Below are 19,026 nucleotides of genomic sequence, written 5' to 3' on the forward strand. Positions count from 1 at the left end.
AAAAAAACACTTTGAATTGTGATTGAAGGCTTGTAGAGAAGGACGGAATTAGATTTCAGACCAGGTGCTGACACAGAGATGTTAATCTGCCGGGAGTTTGAAAAAAACGATCACATAAAACGGGCCCACACCTGTGGATATTTTTATTGTTAGCTCAGTAGCTCATTCAGATCTGCGTCCCGAGGATAATTGCAGTGACGTGGGGAAGCTCCCCAGTGGGACACCGTCTTTTTTGTTCTCTTTCCTTTAAAAGTGGAAATGCCTTTGCTCTGAAATTCCTCGTAATCCTAAATGTTACACAGGCAGATAGCTGAATCTGAGATCCCTTATGTCTGACAGTCTTCCCTCCTTTGCTGTGTTTGGTGGTTTAAAACCCCTGGTCAGAACCATCTGAGTTGGCAACATGATCGGTGCAATGTATGCACCTGTAGGACTGTTGAGAACAGAGTCACCACCAAGTGCAGTTCTCCCCTGTCTTGAGTGGTGGCTGTCCTTCGGGAGCAGCTGCTCGGGAATCCGTACCTCCACGAGCGAGGTTTTAGGTGGCAGGCGGACGAGAGGGCTGTGTCTGGCGAGGTGACCAGGGTCAGGGACCTACTGGATGGTGGAGGAGCGGGCTGGATGGCGCCAGACGAGCTGGCACGGCGCCTAAACTGGGCCGATGTCCGGCACGCGGCCGACGCCATCGAGTCGCTAAAAACAGCTCTGGGTCCTGACTCCGTTAGGTGCGTCGAGGAGGCTCAGGCATGTGGGGAGATCCCGTCCGAACTGACCCCCGCCCGCACGGAATTCCTCATCCGCGCCAAGCCCCGAAACCTCCCTCGGGAGCCGGCGCCTCACAACTTGAGCCTCCTCGGGGAAATCCCCTCTGTGCCTTTCAGTTCTGCGCGGAGGGGTTTCCTGTACGGGCTGCTCCTGCACACTCTCCACATTGCCATCCTCGTCTGCCGTCCGGACACGCCATGGCGCACCATATTGCCGTCCGGAGGAGGCGGGGGTCCCCGATGGAGTGCACTCTATGCGGGAGTCCTCACCCTATTTATTGGGGACTTGGCCTGGAAGGTGGTGCACGGAGCTGTTCCGTACAATAAACTTTTAAGTCGGTTCACGGGCTCCCAGGCCGCCTGCAATTTCTGCGGTCTGGAGGAGTCCACGTTCCATGTTTTTATGAAATGTTTGAGGCTGCAGCCCCTATTCCATTATTTGAAGGGGCTGCTCCTCAAATTCTGGTTGCACTTCAATCCCACGCTCCTGATCTTTGGGCACCCTGTGCGGAGGGGAGCGGGTAGGTCCGAGGGCTTCCTCGTAGGACTGCGCCTGGGCATGGCCAACGGTGCCATCAGCCGGTCCAGGCAATGGGCGGTCAAGGGAGTTGTTCAGCCCGACTGCCTGCCTCTCTTCCGTGGTTACATCCGAGCCAGGGTGTCCTTGGAGATGGAGCACGTGGTGTCCACCGGTACGCTCACGGCCTTCCGCGAGAGGTGGGCGCTGGAGGAACTGGAGTGCATCATCACGTCCAGCAACCAAATTTTTGATTTGAATTAAGTTTACTGCCAAAAGTTAATTTGTTTATTGTGTCGGCTTTTGTGTCCCCCCTTTAATCAGGGGACACTTGTATAATTTGTGTTTTTGGTGCCCTCAAAAAAAACAAGAGGGTACTTGATTGAAAGTTTTTGGAGTGTGACCTCCCCCTTTAACTAGGGGGCACTTGATTGTGTTTCTACAAACTAGTTGTAGGGCTGTTGATTTCTGTGGTCTGGAGGAGTCCGTGTTGTGTGTGTATGTACAGTGTGTGAGGTTACAGCCCCTCTTCCATTATTTGTAGTGGCTGCTCCTTGATTTCTGGCTGCACTTCAGTCCCACACTCCTGATCTTCAGGCGCCCGGTGCGGAGGGGAGCGGACAGGTTGGAGGGCCTCCTCGTAGGACTGCTCCTGGGCATGGCCAAGGTAGCCATTAACAGGTCCAGGCAGACCTGATTTAAAAGTTTTACCAAAACAGTTGTAGAGCTGTTGAGTTGGGACTGGCTTAGCCAGTCACGTGATGATCACAAGACTCAATAAAACCCCAGCCAGTTGGGTTCGGGGGATCCACGATGAGGCAGGTGATTGTGAGCTTGGTGGATGAACTGGTAATGTGTTGCGAGATTGTTAAACATTTGCTAACAAGCCGACTAGTTCTTAATAGCAATGTGTTGCTATGAATTCTTAAGCAAAGAACCCATGAAGCAAATACATTACAATCGGGAAGGAGGAGCTACAGCAAATCACATGGACCAGCATTAAATACGTAACTCTGAGTACTTACTGGGACCGATGTCATCAATAAGGGATCTCGGTCAATTAAGTGGATGGTCAAAGAATGGCTGAGCAATCTTAATCATAGAATCACACAGCACAGAAGGAGCTCCTTCATCCCATTGTGCCTGTGCCCTCTCTCTGAAAGGGCAATCCAATTAGTCCCGCTCCCCCTGGTTTTTCTCCCATAGCTCTGCAAATGTTTCCTTTTTAAGTACATAACCCATGCACTTTAAAAAGAAAAAACAAACACTTGCATTTATAAGCGCCTTTCACGACCACCAAATGTCTCACAGCACTTTACAGCCAATGAAGTACCTTTGGAGTGTACTCATGGAAGCCAATTTGCGCACAGCAAGCTCCCACAAACAGCAATGCGATAAATGACCAGATAAATTGTTTTTATTGTTGTTATATGTGCAGACTATAGATATACTCTATGTGTAGTCACTGTATAGTTGCATAAGATGGAGACTTGTTACCTGATGTACTATCAATAAGGTTTACACTGTGTATATACTATGCTGGCACCACTAGAGGGTGCAACTGGTGGAGACCGGGGTTTCCTGCCCTGGTGGCAGGGGCTGTATAAAAAGGGAGCCACCATGTGGCTGCCTCACTCTGGAGTTACGAATAAAGGACCAAGGTCACTACAGTTTGAGTACAACACATTGCCTCGTGGAGTCATTCATAAGTACTTTACAGACATAATAGTTGTGTTGAATGAGGGATAAATATTGGCCCCAGGACACCGGGCATAATTCCCTGCTTTTCTTCGAAATAGTGCCATGTGATCTTTTACGTCCACCTGAGAGGACAGACAGGGCCTCAGTTTAACGTCTCATCCGAAAGATGGCACCTCCGACAGTGCAGCACTCCCTCAGTTTTGCACTGGAGTGTCAGCCTAGATTATGTACTCAAGTCCCTGGAGTGGGTCTTGAACCCACAATCTTCTGACTCAGAAGCCTTTACACTGTGCTTGTGGGCTTGAGATTTAGACTAACAGTGATGCTTGACCTAGAAACTGAGCAATTGCACAGAAAAAAAGCAAAATAGGAATGATTGAAGGGGGAAGGGATTGTGACAGATGCTGATCGTATCTTTTTGTAATTAAGGTTTTTATTCAGATTTGTTTCCTTTAAAATAAATAATACCTCACGAAAAGATTTGCCCTTTATACAGGTTGTTCAAAATGAATACGTCCACCTGAGAGGGCAGACGGGGCCTCGGTTTAACGTTTCATCCGAACGACGGCACCTCCGACAGTGCAGCACTCCCTCAGCACTGCATTGGAGTGTCAGCCTAGATTTTTGTGCTCAAGTCCTGGGGTGGGTATTTAACCCACAATCTTCTGACACAGCAGGCAAGTGTGCTGCCTACTGAGGCACAGCTGACATGAGAAAGTTACTACTGAATCTGCTTCCACCAACCCTTTCAGGCAGTGCATTCCAGATCATAACAACTCGCTGAGTAAAAGATTGAGTCGACTAGGCCTATATTCCCTCGAGTTTAGAAGAATGAGAGGTGATCTCATTGAAACATATACATTTGTTACAGTGCCTGACAGTGTAGATGCTGGGAAGATGCTACCAGAGGTCTCCCCGGAGAATTAAACTTGTGGTGAAAGAGTGCAGGCAGGGTGGATTGCCTTAAAATGAAAGCACATCGCAAGGGACGGGAGCAACTGTGGTGCTGATGGCTGTAAACAAGCTGCACATCGATAGAATGGGATGCTTTCCTCTTGACATCGGTTGCGGCGTTTGTAATCTATTTGCTTCATGGGTTCTTTGCTTAAGAGTTCATAGCAACACATTGCTATTAAGAACCAGTTGGTTTATTAACAAAGGTTTAACAATCACATTACACATTACTAGTTCATCCACTGGGCTCACAACTGCATACCTCCTCGTGGATGACCTAGACCCAACTAACTGGGGTTTTATTGAGTCTTGTGAACATCACGTGACCGGCTGAGCCACTCACAAGGCAGCAGCTCTACAACTATTTTAGTTGAAGACAATAATCAAGTGCCCCCTGGCTAAAAACGGGCAGGTGGGGGTGGGGGGGCACTAAAACCGACAAACATAGACAAATTAAATTTTAAATAATAGTAATCAAATTAAAATTTGGTTGTCGGGGGTGATGATGCACTCAAGTCCCTCCGGCGCCCACCTCTCGCGGAAGGCCGCGAGCATACCGGTGGACACCGTGTGCTCCATCTCCAGGGACACGCTGGCTCGGATGTACGCGCGGAAGAGAGGCAGGCAGTCGGGCTGAGCGACCCCCTCGACCGCCCGCTGCCTGGACCGGCTGATGGCCCCCTTGGCCATGCCCAGGAGCAGTCCTACGAGGAGGCCCTCGGACCTGCCCGCTCCCCTCCACACAGGGTGCCCAAAGATCAGGAGCGTGGGACTGAAGTGCAACCAGAATTTGAGGAGCAGCCCCTTCAAATAATGGAATAGGGGCTGCAACCTCGCTCATTCAATCCTGCGAGCATACTCACAGGTGCATACATTACAGCACTGATCGAGAAAACACATACAACCACTCCAGGTGCGACCTAGGATTGCTGGGATCTTGAAGAATGCTGTCACCGTGTGAAACTGCCCTGCTCTGTCAAACTACTGGCTGTCAATGGAGAAAAGGAGGCAATTTCTTGCTCTAGCAAACCGTGGATCTGACACTTGCGTCACGCACATGTGCACAGATGTTTGTTGAAAGTAGTGATGCCCCCAGAGGCAGCCTCCAGGGGCATGTAACAGCCACAGTGCCTGTGGTACAGGCGGAGGTGCGGCGAATGAGGGTAGAGCCGAGGGCCCTGGGGCAGTACGGGCCAGCCCACGCTGCGATATGTGTGCGCACTAGGTCCGTGCAGCAGAGCAGGTCTCCAGTCGTCCTGGTTAACCCTTGCCACTGGATAAAGGCCTAGCTCTGTCAAGCCCGTGTGGTGGCTGATGTGCAACGGTCACCACACGTTAAAAATATCCTCGCACAGGGCATCTTCCACCCCTCAATTGGAGTTCAGGACTGGAACATCGGATCCTTCATTGAAACATCTGTGAACTCTTGTGGAAGCAAGTCATCCTTGATGGAGAGACCGCCTATGATGATGACAGGTGCGCTGCAGGCCTACTTTAAGCATGTAGCATAAATTACAGGCACTGTTCCCCTGACAAACGCAGGCATGTGTGCCTCCGGCAGTCTATTCTGACGTGGGGTTACCAGTGGGTGGGTGCCATGCCAAAACTCTCTTGATTCAGGAATTTTACCCTCGGAAATTAGCGAATGTCACTCCATTATTTATAAAGGGTCGGAGAGCTGAACTGGCAAATTATAGGCCTATTAATCTAATGCCTGTTGTGGGGTAGTTAGCAGAATCTGTTATAGCTGACTGAGCACTTGGACAAACATGAACTGATGAGAGAGAGCCAGCACGCACGTGTAAAGGGTAAGCCGTGTCCAACAAACCGCGTTCATTATTTTAAGATGAACTAACATGGTAGATAAGGGAGTGTCTATTGATGTTACCTATACGGACTTCCAGAAGGCATTCGATAAGTTTACTCATAAGAGAGTGTTAACAACAATGAGAGTGCATGGACTTGGAGGCAACCATGGGTATGGAATTGGTTCAGTGATGGGAGACAACAACAACAACAACTTGAATTTATATAGCGCCTTTAAAGTAGTGAAACATCCCAAGGCCCTTCACAGGAGCGTTATCAAACAAAACTTGACACCGAGTCACATAAGGAGATATTACGGTAGATTGGCCAAAGAGGTAGTTTTTAAGGAGCCTCTTCAAGGAGGAAAGAGCGGTAGAGAGATGGAGAGGTTTAGGGAGGGAATTCCAGAGTCTCGGCCTTGGCAGCTGAAGGCACGGCCACCAATGGTGGAGTGATTAAAATCAGGGATGCTCAGGAGGCCAGAATGACAGGAGCGCAGAGATCTCGGAGGGTTGTAGGGCTGGAGGAGGTGACATAGAGTAGGACCAATGGGTAGGGACTCAAATTGCAGAGTGTGATTCGGGTCTGACAAAGGGAAGGGCCATCGCTGCAGGCTGTGCAATATAAAAAGTACCTGCCTGGACCATAACGGCAGCCATGATCCCGTGCAATCAGCCCGGCACTCGAGCCGAGTACCGGGCTGATCGATCGCGGGCAGGATCCCACGAAAAAAGCTGGAACAAGAAAGAAAAGGATTTTTTTTTTTACTGACCTCAACCACCTCGCCTTCAATCATGGCCTCCCCCCACGAACCGGCTGGCCGCCCGACGAACACCTCCTGCAGCTGCCAATGTATTCACTGCTGCATGAGGGGCGAAACTCAATTTTGGATTCGGGGCGCTATTGGGGTGACGCACACGGAGATGATGTCACGATCACCGGGCGATGGAGATTGGGGCGCAACGCCGTAGCGCCCCCACAAAACTCCCACCCAATAGGTCGGGAGTCGATGCCATAAATATGGAAACCAAAACTGCACGCAGTATTCCAGGTGTGGCCTCACCAATACCCTGTATAACTGTAGCAAGGCTTCCCTGCTTTTATACTCCATCCCCTTTGCAATAAAGGCCAAGATTCCATTGACCTTCCCGATCACTTGCTGTACCTGCATACTATCCTTTTGTGTTCAATGCACAAGTACCCCCAGGTCCCGCTGTACAGTAGCACTTTGCAATCTTTCGCCATTTAAATAATAACTTGCTCTTTGCTTCTTTCTGCCCAAGTGCATGATCTCACACTTTCCAACATTATACTCAATCTGCCAAATTTTTGCCCACTCATTTAGCCTGTCTATGTCCTTTTGCAGATTTTTTGTGTCCTCCTCACACATTGCTTTTCCTCCCATGTTTCTATCATCAGCAAACTTGGCTATGTTACACTCAGTCCCTTCTTCCAAGTCATTAATATAGATTGTAAATAGTTGGGGTCCCAACACTGATCCCTGCGGCACCCCACTAGTTACTGGTTGCCAACCCGAAAATGAACCATTTATCCCGACTCTCTGTTTTCTGTTCATTAGCTAATCCTCTATCCATGCTAATACATTACCCCCAACCCCGTGAACTTTTATCTTTTGCACTAACCTTTTATGTGGCACCTTGTCAAATGCCTTCTGGAAGTCCAAATACACCACATCCACTGGTTCCCCTTTATCCACCCTGTTCGTTACATCCTCAAAGAATTCCGGCAAATTTGTCAAACATGACTTCCCCTTCATAAATCCATGCTGACTCTGCCTGACCAAATTTTGCTTTTCCAAATGTCCTGCTACTGCTTCTTTAATAATGGACTCCAACATTTTCCCAACCACAGATGTTAGGCTAACTGGTCTATAGTTTCCGGCTTTTTGTCTGCATCCTTTTTTAAATAGGGGCATTATATTTGCAGTTTTCCAATCTGCTGGGACCTCCCAGAATCCAGGGAATTTTGGTAAATTAAAACCAATGCAGCCACAATCCAATGTGGATTGACCATCACCAATGACGGTGAGAAACTTGGTGGTCATCTGGGGTAGTAGTTTAATTTCATTCTTCCACTCTGATATGTCCTTGCTATACAGTATAAATGCACACGAGGCCCATACTTGAGAGAAGGTCACTCTGTGACCAGTTACCTTTATTACCAAGACCTCAGTGATGAAGGTGGGTGGAGCTTCCCCTTTTATACCTGAAAGTCCAGTTTAGGAGTGTCTCCCACAAGTTTACCCCCTTGTGGTCAATGTTCTCAAGGTGTACAACTTAGGTCAGCTTATACATGGGTTACAATGATAGTTGAATACATGACATCACCTCCCCCCGCCCAAAGTCTTATTGGGATCACAGGTTAAGTCTCTCTGGTGGTTTACGCTCCCTTGTAGAGCGCCTGAGTTGGGGCCCTGGTTGTTGGGCGCTGGCCTGAGTGTCTGCTGTTTGCGGTGCCTCAGGCCTGTCCGGACTGCTCACAGTGACTGGGCTCTCCTCCACTTGTTTCCGGTGTTCGGTCACCTGTAGTGGAGTAAACGCTACGTCGTGTTCTTCCTCTGCTTCGTCTATGGGGTTGCTGAACCTCCTTTTAGTTTGATCCATGTGTTTGCGGCAGATTTGTCCATTGGTAAGTTTAACTACCAAAACCCTATTTCCCTCTTTGGCAATCACAGTGCCTGCAAGCCATTTGGGCCCTGCAGCGTAATTAAGGACAAAAACAGGGTCATTGACATCAATACATCGCGCCCTCGCATTCCTGTCATGGTAGTCACATTGTGACTGACGCCTGCTCTCAACAATTTCTTTCATAGTAGGGTGTATACGGGATAGCCTGGTTTTGAGCGTCCTTTTCATTAGCAGCTCTGCGGGTGGAACCCCTGTGAGCGAGTGTGGTCAGGATCTATTGGCCAACAGGAGGCGTGATAAGCGGCTTTGTAGGGAACCCCCTTGGATTCTGAGCATCCCCTGTTTGATTATCTGCACTGCTCGTTCCGCCTGGCCGTTTGAGGCCGGCTTGAACGGTGCCGTTCTGACATGGTTGATTCCATTGCCTGCCATGAAGTCCTGGAATTCAGTGCTTGTGAATCACGGGCCATTGTCACTGACCAAGACATCCGGTAGACCATGGGTGGCGAACATTGCCCGTAGACTTTCTACCGTGGCAGAGGATGTGCTTGAATTTAAAATGGCACACTCAATCCATTTGGAATAGGCGTCGACTACAACCAAAAACATTTTTCCCATGAAAGGACCTGCGTAGTCCACATGGATGCGTGACCATGGCTTGGCGGGCCAGGACCAGGAGCTAAGGGGGGCTTCCCTGAGTGTGTTGCCCAGCTGAGCAAACGTGTTGCACCTGCGAACATAAAGTTCCAGGTCTGCATCTATCCCTGGCCACCAAACGTGTGACCTGTCAATTGCCTTCATCATGACAATGCCCTGGTGCTCATTGTGAATTTCTCTGATAAACACCGCTCTGCCCATCTGGGGCATGACTACTCGGTTTCCCCACAGTATGCAATCGGCCTGAATCGAGAGTTCATCCTTGCGCCTATGAAATGGTTTAAATTCCTCAGGGCATGCACCGTACATGGCTGCCCAGTCCCCATTCAGGACACATTTCTTAACTAAAGACAGTAGCGGGTCTTTATTTGTCCAGACTTTAATCTGACGGGCTGTCACAGGTGAGCCTTCGCTTTCGAAAGCTTCAACAGCCATGACCATCTCAGCATCATGCTCAGTTGCCCCCTCAGTGGTGGCTAGTGGGAGCCTGCTGAGTGCATTGGTGCAGTTTTCAGTGCCCGGTCTGTGCCGAATTGTGTAGTCATAGGCGACTAATGTGAGTGCCCACCTCTCTATGCGGGCCGATGCATTCGCAGTTATGGCCTTGCTGTTGGCCAAGAGGGACGTTAAGGGTTTGTGATCTGTCTCCAGCTCAAATTTCCTGCCAAACAGGTACTGGTGCATTTTTTTTACTGCATATATACATACTAGCGCTTCCTTTTCTACCATCCCATAGCCCTTTTCTGCCTGGGACAGACTTCTGGAGGCATAAGCTACCGGCTGTAACTGACCATTCGCATTCACATGCTGCATCACACACCTGACCCCATAGGACGACGCATCGCACGTTAAAACAAGTTTCTTACAAATAACGTTAACAGTTTGTTGGAGCATAACAAATTGCGTGCTCTATCAAAAGCCCTTTCCTGGCTGTCCCCCCAGACCCAATCACGACCTTTGCATAGGAGCACGTGTAGCGGCTCTAACAGTGTGCTCAATTTGGGAAGAAAGTTTCCAAAATAGTTCAGGAGCCCCAGGAACGAACGCAGCTCTGTCGTGTTACGGGGTCTGGGTGCTCTCTGGATCGCTTCGGTTTTGGACGCAGTAGGTCTGATCCCATCTGCTGCTACCCTCCTCCCTAGGAATTCTACCTCAGGAGCTAAGAAGACACGCTTCGCCTTTTTCAGTCGCAGCCCTACCCGGTCCAGTCTGCGTAGCACCTCCTCCAGGTTGTGGAGATGTTCTTCAGTATCGCGACCCGTGATGAGGATGTCGTCTTGAAAAACCACCGTCCTTGGAATCGACTTGAGGAGGTTTTCCATATTTCGCTGAAAGATCGCGGTGGCCCAACGAACCCCGAACGGACATCTGTTATACTCAAACAACCCCTTGTGTTTCGTGGTAGTAGTCAGCTTTTTCGACTCACTCGCCAGCTCCTGGGTCATGTAAGCTGAGGTCAGGTCCAATTTTGAAAAAAGTTTGCCACTGGATAGAGTCGGAAAGAGGTCCTCCGCTCTCGGTAGCGGGTACTGGTCTTGGAGTGACACCCGATTGATGGTGGCCTTGTAATCGCCACATATCCTGACCGACCCATCCACCCAGACACTGAATTTGACTGGCGAGATGATGTCTTCCCTCAGCAGGCGGTCCAATTCACATTCTATCTTTTCCCGCATCACGTACGGCACCACTCTGACCTTGTGGTGTACTGGCCTGGCATCCGGATTTATGTGAATCACTACCTTGGCCCCCATGAAAGTGCCGATGCCGGTTTGAAATAATAAGTCAAATTTGTCCAGGACCTGTGAGCATGATATTCGCTCCACAGAAGAAATTGCATTGACATCGCCCCATTTCCAGTTCATGACAGCAAGCCAACTCCTCCCCAGTAGTCCGGGACAATCCAGAGTGGCAACCTGTTCTCTGAATCTTTGTGGATCACGACTACCGTGGCGCTGCCCAGCACCGGAATGATATCCTTTGTATATGTCCATAGCTGTGCGTCAATCGGCAATAATTTTGGCCTCCTGGCCTTGGACACCCACAATCTTTCGAACTGTTTGATACTCATCAGGGACTGGCTGGCCCCCGTGTCTAGCTCCATTAATAGTGGGATGCCATTGAGGAGCACTTTCAGCATTATCGGTGGCGTCCTGGTATATGAACTGTATATGTGCTTCACATGAACTCGCTGAACTTCAGTTTCCAGCGATTTCCCCCAGTATTCAATTGGCCTCGTAGGTCTTACATCGGGCCCGTCCTCCTCGTACATCAACCTGGCTGCAGGCTTCCTGCACATATGCGCCAAGTGACCGCTGGCGTTGCAGTTTCTGCAGGTATATTGCTGATACCTGCTAGCTCTGGCTGGGTGTTTGCCTCCACACCTCCAGCATGAGCTGGACGCCCTGTTGTTGGAAACAAAAGGTCCATTACCAGTCGATCGTCTCTGACTGTCTCTGTAACTGTCCTTAAGCGGTGTTGATGGCCCCATTACTGGCCGCATTGTCCATTGTCTCTGTTGAATTCCCCTTTGGGTTCGACTACATGCTGGGGCATGTCCAATTGCCCTTGTCTGCCTAGAGAACAGTGTGCCGCGTTAACAATGTTGACTCCCTGGTTGTTTGCCACATTTGAGCCAAGATTTTTGTCATACATCATTCTGGTCTCTTCCTCCCCTGAGATAAATGTCTGGGCTATCAGAGCCGCCGCTTCCAAGATCAAGTCTTTGGTCTCAATCAGTTTCCTGAAAACCCCAGCGTGCCCGATGCTCCAAAAAAAATGTCTCGCAGCATCTCCGCTCTGCATGCATCTGTGATCTTACATAGGCTCGCCAGTCGCCGGAGATCCGCTACAAAGTCAGGAACCGCAGGTGTGTGTAAAACCGGTGTCTCGCCATGTGTATGCTGCGCCGGTTTAAGGTGTTCCCCGATCAACTTACTGAGCTCTTCGAACGTCTTGTCTGCCGGTTTCTCTGGTGCTAGAATGTCCTTCATCAGGGAGTACATTCTGGATCCACAAACCGGCAGGAGATGAACCCTGCGTTTGTCGGCTGAATCCTGTCCCAACCATTCCTTTCTCTCAAAGTGACAAAACTTTGCTGTAGTCTCTCAATAAAGTCGTCCCAATCATCACCAACACAGTACCTCTCTTCTGTGCTGCTAGTGGCCATGCTCGCGTGGTTTACATCCAAGTTTCTCGTCGCCAATGATATGTCCTTACTATACAGTATAAATGCACACGAGGCCCATACTTGAGAGAAGGTCACTCTGTGACCAGTTACCTTTATTACCAAGACCTCAAGTGATGAAGGTGGGTGGAGCTTCCCCTTTTATACTTTAAAGTCCAGGTTAGGAGTATCTCCTACAGGTTCGCACCCTGTGGTCAATGTTCTCAAGGTGTACAACTTAGGTCAGCTTATTCATGGGTTACAATGATAGTTGAATGCATGACACACTCGAAGTTTGCTGTTCTGCAGTCTGTCTGGAGGCTGATGGCTGGTCGGTATTTCATCTCATTCCACGTTGTTGAAAATCTGATCTACTACATAAGAGCATAAGAAATAGGAGCAGGAGTAGGTCATTGGCCCTTCGAACCTGCTCCGCCATTCAATAAGATCATGGCTGATCTTCGACCTCAACTCCTACTTCCCACCTGATCCCCATATCCCTTAATTCCCTTAGCTCCCCCCAAAATATTGACCTCTGTCTTGAATAATCGCAACAACTGAACATCACAGCCCTCTGGGGTAGAGAATTCCAAAGACTCACACCCTTTGAGTGAAGAAATTTCCCCTCATCTCAGTCCTAAATGGCTGACCCCTTATTCTGAAAATGTGACCCCTGATTCTAGACCCCCCAGCCAGGGGAAACATCTTCTCAGCATTAACCCTGTCAAGCCCCTTAAGAATGTGATATGTTTCAATTTGATCACCTCTCAATCCTCTAAGCTCTAGGGAATAAAGGCCTAATACTCTGGCTTGGATCTCATTTTACACCAAGTGAATAGACTGTGTGTCTGCCTTTTAGCAGATTTTCAACTGGAGCCGCTAATTTAAGGATGTAAATAAAAATTTGCAAAGGGGCAAGGCTTTGGATAGAAGAAGATGGGACGACAGAGGCTGGGTCAGAGCAATCAGTTCCAGCTCAGATTCAAGACAAGAAAGAACTTGCGCATTTCATGATCTCAGTATGTCCCAAAGCACTTTACAGCTAATGAAGTACTTTCAAAGTGCAGTCACTGTTGTAATGTCAGAAACACAGCAGCCAATTTGCGCTCAGCAAGCTCCCACAAACAGCAATCAGAGAAATGATCAGATAATTTGTTTTAGTTAAGTTGGTTAAGGGCTTAATACCGGGGAGAACTCTTCGTAATAGTGCCGCAGGATCTTTTGCACCCACCTGAGAGGGCAGACGGGACCTCGGTTTAATATCTCATCTGAAAGACAGCATCTCCGACAGTGCAGCACTCCCTCAGCACTGTACTGGAGTGTCAGCCTAGATTTTTGTGCTCAAGTCCCTGGAGTGAGACTTGAACCCACAACCTTCTGACTCAGAGGTGAGAGTGCTACCCACTGAAAATCTGATCTATTACATAAGAACATAAGAAATTGGATCAGGAGTAGGCCACTTGGCCCCTTCGAGCCTTGCTCCGCCACTCAGCAAGATCATGGCTGATCTTTGACCTCAACTCCACCTTCCCGCACTCATCATCATAGGCAGTCCCTCGGAATCGAAGAAAACTTGCTTCCACTCTTAAAATGAGTCTTTAGGTGGCTGAACAGTCCAATACAAGAACCACAGTCCCTGTCACAGGTGGGACAAATAATCGTTGAGGGTAAGGAAATGTGAGACAGATTTGCTGCACGCTCCTTCCGCTGCCTGCACTTGCTTTCTGCACGCTCTCGGCGACAAGACTCGAGGTGCTCAGCGCCCTCCCGGATGCACTTCCTCCACTTAGGGCGGTCTTTGGCCAGGGACTCCCAGGTGTCGGTGGGGATATTGCACTTTATCAGGGAGGCTTTGAGAGTGTCCTTGTAACGTTTCCGCTGCCCACCTTTGGCTCGTTTGCCGTGAAGGAGTTCCGAGTAGAGCGCTTGCTTTGGGAGTCTCGTGTCTGGCATGCGGATAATGTGGCCTGCCCAGCGGAGCTAATCGAGTGTGGTCAGTACTTCAATGCTGGGGATGTTGGCCTGGTCGAGGATGCTAACATTGGTGCGTCTGTCCTCCCAGGGGATTTGTAGGATGTTGCGGAGACATCGTTGGTGGTATTTCTCCAGCCACTTGAGGTGTTACTGTACATGGTCCAGTACTAGTACTTCCTGCACTATCGGCTGATTGGCTGACACCTCACTTTCAAAAAGGGAAAGAAGCTGGAAAGTTAAAAGCGAAGAAGTGGCGGTCTAGTAGTGAGAAGGAGAATTCTGGCACGTACTTACTGGAAGCAAGCAAAGCTGTGGTGTTGAATTCAGCACAGTGGGGACTTTTAATTTACAAATGAAGGGGTTGGTTGGGTCACGATCGCTTTCATTAATTCGGATCATACTGAGCGTGAGTTTTTGATGGCAACATCACTTTGTCAGCTTGTGGTCTGTGTGCTGCACGGGGAGTTTTAGACGGCTGCATTTTATTGGATGATTGGAAGAAAGGGTCTTCACCACAGACTCCTTGCGCCGGTCATAGTTTATTAAATGATTCTTGAAGTGGATTATGTAGTGCCAAGTCTATTTAATGTTTGGGAGCATAGGTGTCTTACATGTTTAAGGATGTATTTATAAATGGAAGGGCTGGAGAATCTGATCCATTTTTAATGTGTGTGTGATGAGGTTAAGCAAGGGATTCAAGGCCCAGGCTAGTGGTACTGTTCTTGAGTTTAAAATATATGGAATGGGTGCTGTGGGAATTGGCACGTCAATATTAGAAAGGCAGGTGTTAAGGAGCTGACTGTTTTAAAAGCCTATCTTTCCCAGAATAAATGGATGAGAAGATGGGATTTAAGTAGGGATCTTAGTTCTTCAATATTAAATGAGCCCAGGCTTGCTGTTACTTTAAATTTTAATTAAAAAATAAATACTCTCCAATTTCTCCGGCTTGCTGCTTAGTCTTGGCTTAGTCTAATGCTCACAGTGATCCCACTCCGCGGCCACAGATGGACATTGGCCCAGGTCCCTTGTCACTCACCAGATTGCAGAGCTTGTGCTGCTTGAGGGGGACACATGCTAAAGTGCCCTAGTGCCGCCTGACTGTCCTCATCCCAGGCACTCAGGGGCTGCATTAGTGAGCCAATGCATCGCTCTGTCAGCTGTGGCTCAGCGGATAACACACATCGCCTCTGAGCCAGAAGGTTGTGGGTTCCAGTCCCATTCCAGGAACTTGAGCACAAAAAATCCAGGCTGACACTCCAGTGCAGTACTGAGGGAGTGCTGCATTGTCAGAGGTGCTGTCTTTCAGATGAGACGTTAAACCGAGGCCCTGGCTGCTCTCTCAGGTGGACGTAAAACGATCCCATGGCACTATTTCGAAGAAGAGCAGGGGAGTTATCCCTGTGCGTCCTGACCAATGCTTATCCCTCGATCAACATAACAAAAACAGATTATCTGGTCATTGTCACATTGCTGTTTGTGGGAGCTTGCTGTGCGCAAATTGACTGCTACAGTGACTACACTCCAAAAGTACTTTGTTGGCTGTAAAGTGCTTTGAGACGTCTGATTGGCATGATATAAATCTGAGTCCTTCTTTCTCTGATCTCAGAGCTCCAGCTAGGGGTAGGGTTGCCAACTCTCCAGGATTGTGCCTGGGGTCTCCAGGAAAGAAAGGTTCATCTGCAGGATTCTGCTGCGAGCAATGCAGAAGGAACATCATCGGCGCATTTAAAAAATTAACGTATTTCTTTCAACATTTGCGTTTATTAGTTGTTATAATATTGGATATGGTGAAATAAAATGCTGTTTGACCAGGCAGCCCAACCTCCAGGAACACCTCCAGCCAGAGTTGGCAAACCTAACTGAGGGCCTGTGAGAGTCTGATGCATGGGTAACGGAGTTGATGTCGGGATGACTATTTGACTATTTCCATTGGGCAAAGTAAAGAGATCCTGGATTAGAGACATTTTTCTTACCTTGGTTATACTTTTAAGAGGTCGACATGCTATTTTAGGGGACATAGTGAGTTCGGCGGGGAACATAAGAACATAAGAATTAGGAGCAAGCCGTTCTTCCCCTCGAATCTGCTGTGCCATTCAATGAGATAATGGCTGATCTTCTACCTCAACTCCACTTTCCTGCACTATCCCCATATCCCTTGATTCCCTTAATATCCCAAAATCTATCGAACTCTGTCTTCAACCACTGAGCCTCTACAGCTCTCTGGGGTCGAGAATCCCAAAGATTCACCACCCTCTGAGTGAAGAAATTTCTCTTCATCTCAGTCCTAAATGGCCGATCCCTTATCCTGAAACTGTGACCCCTGGTTCTAGACTCCCCAGCCAGAGGAAACATCTTCCCAGCATCTATCCTGTCAAGCCCTATAAGAATTGTGTATGCTTCAATGAGGAACTGTCACGGAAGGCTGTACCTCAGAGGATTTGGTTTCTGCTGCCCCAAACCTTTTGCTGATGTCATTGGCGAATAACAAAGTTCACAGTTAGAAAAGGGGCAGAAACACAGGGCTAGACTTTCCACTTTACTGTCTATCGGCCAAAAAATGGGCGATGTTCCAACGTTGTTCGATGTCCCAGCCTTGCTGATTGCTGGCTCATCACCCATTTTTTGGATGGCAATTTTCCACTCGGCGATAGGCCAGCGATGTCAAATGGGTGATGCAAAAGGTCAGCGATGTGACACTCGCCCAACGAACGGCCAGCGATGTGGAAGGCAATAACTTCCCTAGCAACGGCCTTCTGCGCATGCGATTTAAAAATTATTTTCCAGTTGACAGCATTTTGCGTGTTGCGGGAGGTCAGGGGTCAACCACACGTGCGCAGAAGGCCGTTGGGAAGAGAGAGAGGAGAGATAAAGGAGAGAGTTGTTGGAGTTGGAGGGAAGAGATTTCTGGAGTTTTGTTGAGTTTTTTGCCGTTGGAGATTTGGAGATTTGGATAAATTGTAGAGATGTTATCATCATCATCAACCGAGAGCATGGATGGGGGTCGGAAAAGGGCAAAGCAGTTTTCGGACGAGGCCAATGAAGCCCTTGTCAAGGAGGTCCACTCCAGGTGAGCATAACTTACCTGGGGCGCTAAGGGCAAACCTCCACCCCAGGCATACAGGAAGCTGTGGTCCGAGATTGCAGACGTTCCTTGGCATCCCAGGAGGCGAGGGGGCCCGACCAGTGCTGGAAGCGCTGGAACAGCCTTGTGGCATCAGCTAGAGTAAGCACAGATTTTATATTGTATTGATGAAGAGTGTAATTAAAACAGTAATAGTAAATCTCCTGGATTGAATTAAATCTTGTAAATTCTTACATACATACGCATATATACATATGTAGATCCAAAACACGCTGATCTTTGTTATAACCGTGCATCAATTGTGGATCTCATTTGCATGTAACGTTTAAAGCTGTTGTCTTTCCATGAAACTACCGAGTCAATTAGCGTATGCCATGCTCTTTTCACGTTTGCAGAAGAAGATATCTAACAACAGGGCGCAGCGGAGGTGCACCTGAGGGGGTCCTGCTTACATGCAGACTTTAAGTGAGCCGGAGGAGCATGCAGCAGCGCTGGTGGGGACCACCAGTCGCTCGGCCACCACCCGTGGTGTTACGGGGCTCTCCCATGCGTCACGTGAGTAATGTGTGAAACAGTTTTAAAGTAATGTAACATAATTTAATTAAAATTCAATGTACGGATGATGTCATGTCATGTCATGAATGCAGCCTTTGTGCTACTCTCAGGTTAACAGCATAAGAATATAAGCAATAAGAACAGGGGAAGGCCATCTGGCCAACTGTCCCCTTCTCTGTGCACTCCCCATAAACCCCTGTGTCCATCTGCGACTGATGCAGCCGCGGCAGGTTTTCTGGGGCAGTTAAATCCACATGATACCTTAATATGTAAAGTCTTGTCGGTAACGTGTACCCTTCTGTTCTAATAAGCTCAGTAGGCTCAATTGTGCTTTGAAGGTCAACCAGAGGCCGCACAGGAGGAGGAGGAGGATACGACCGAGCCAGAGGAGGAGGAGGAGGAAGGAATGGAGGAAGCCACAGAGGGGGATGAACGTGCGGCCATCGTTGCTATTGCGACTGAAGAACCCCACAGAGGTCGGGTCAGCGAGCTCAGCACGCACCTGCAGCGGACGATCGTATCGAGGGCTTGATCTCCCTGTGCGAGGAGATGGTCGCGATAAACCGCGAGCACCTCCAGCGGTTTGCGCGGGGATTTTCCCGGGTGTCTGCTGCCCAAGCGGAGGCAATGCAGCAGACGCTGGAGGAGAGGCGTGCACAGACCGCCGCCACCAATGCCTTGCGGTATGCGTTGCTGGCTGAGCTCGGCGCTGCACCCCAGGGTGCCGTGATCGACCGAAGCACAACCCCCAGCACACAAGCGTGTCAGGAGGAAGCACTTCCTTCTGACTGGGAAGACGATGCCTCTCCCCGTGCTTCAGCTTCCCCTCCAACACAACACCCCCCCCTCCCCCAACAGCCGATCATGCCACCATCACCCCCACCACGGCAGGAAGTCTTGCCGTTGCCCGCTGCACACCCACGTCGTCTTGGTACCGGGGGACCAAAATGGGTGGGTGGGGCTAGGACATGGGGACGGGGGGGGGGGGGGTCCCCAGGATCTGGAGGGAAACATGGCCACAGATAGGGAGGGGGTGTTATTTTTCTCCATGTTTTTTTTGTTGTTCTTCTTGTTACTGTTGCTGTTGGGGGTGGGGGGGGGGGGGGCGGGGAGGGTGGTGTTTTTAAAATAGAAATTGCGAATAGTAAAATTTTGTTGAATCTTACAATTGTTGTGCATTGTCTTTTAATAACGTAAGTAAA

This window comes from Pristiophorus japonicus, chromosome 2 (genome assembly GCF_044704955.1).
Source record: "Pristiophorus japonicus isolate sPriJap1 chromosome 2, sPriJap1.hap1, whole genome shotgun sequence".
In the NCBI taxonomy this organism is placed as follows: Eukaryota; Metazoa; Chordata; class Chondrichthyes; family Pristiophoridae; genus Pristiophorus; species Pristiophorus japonicus.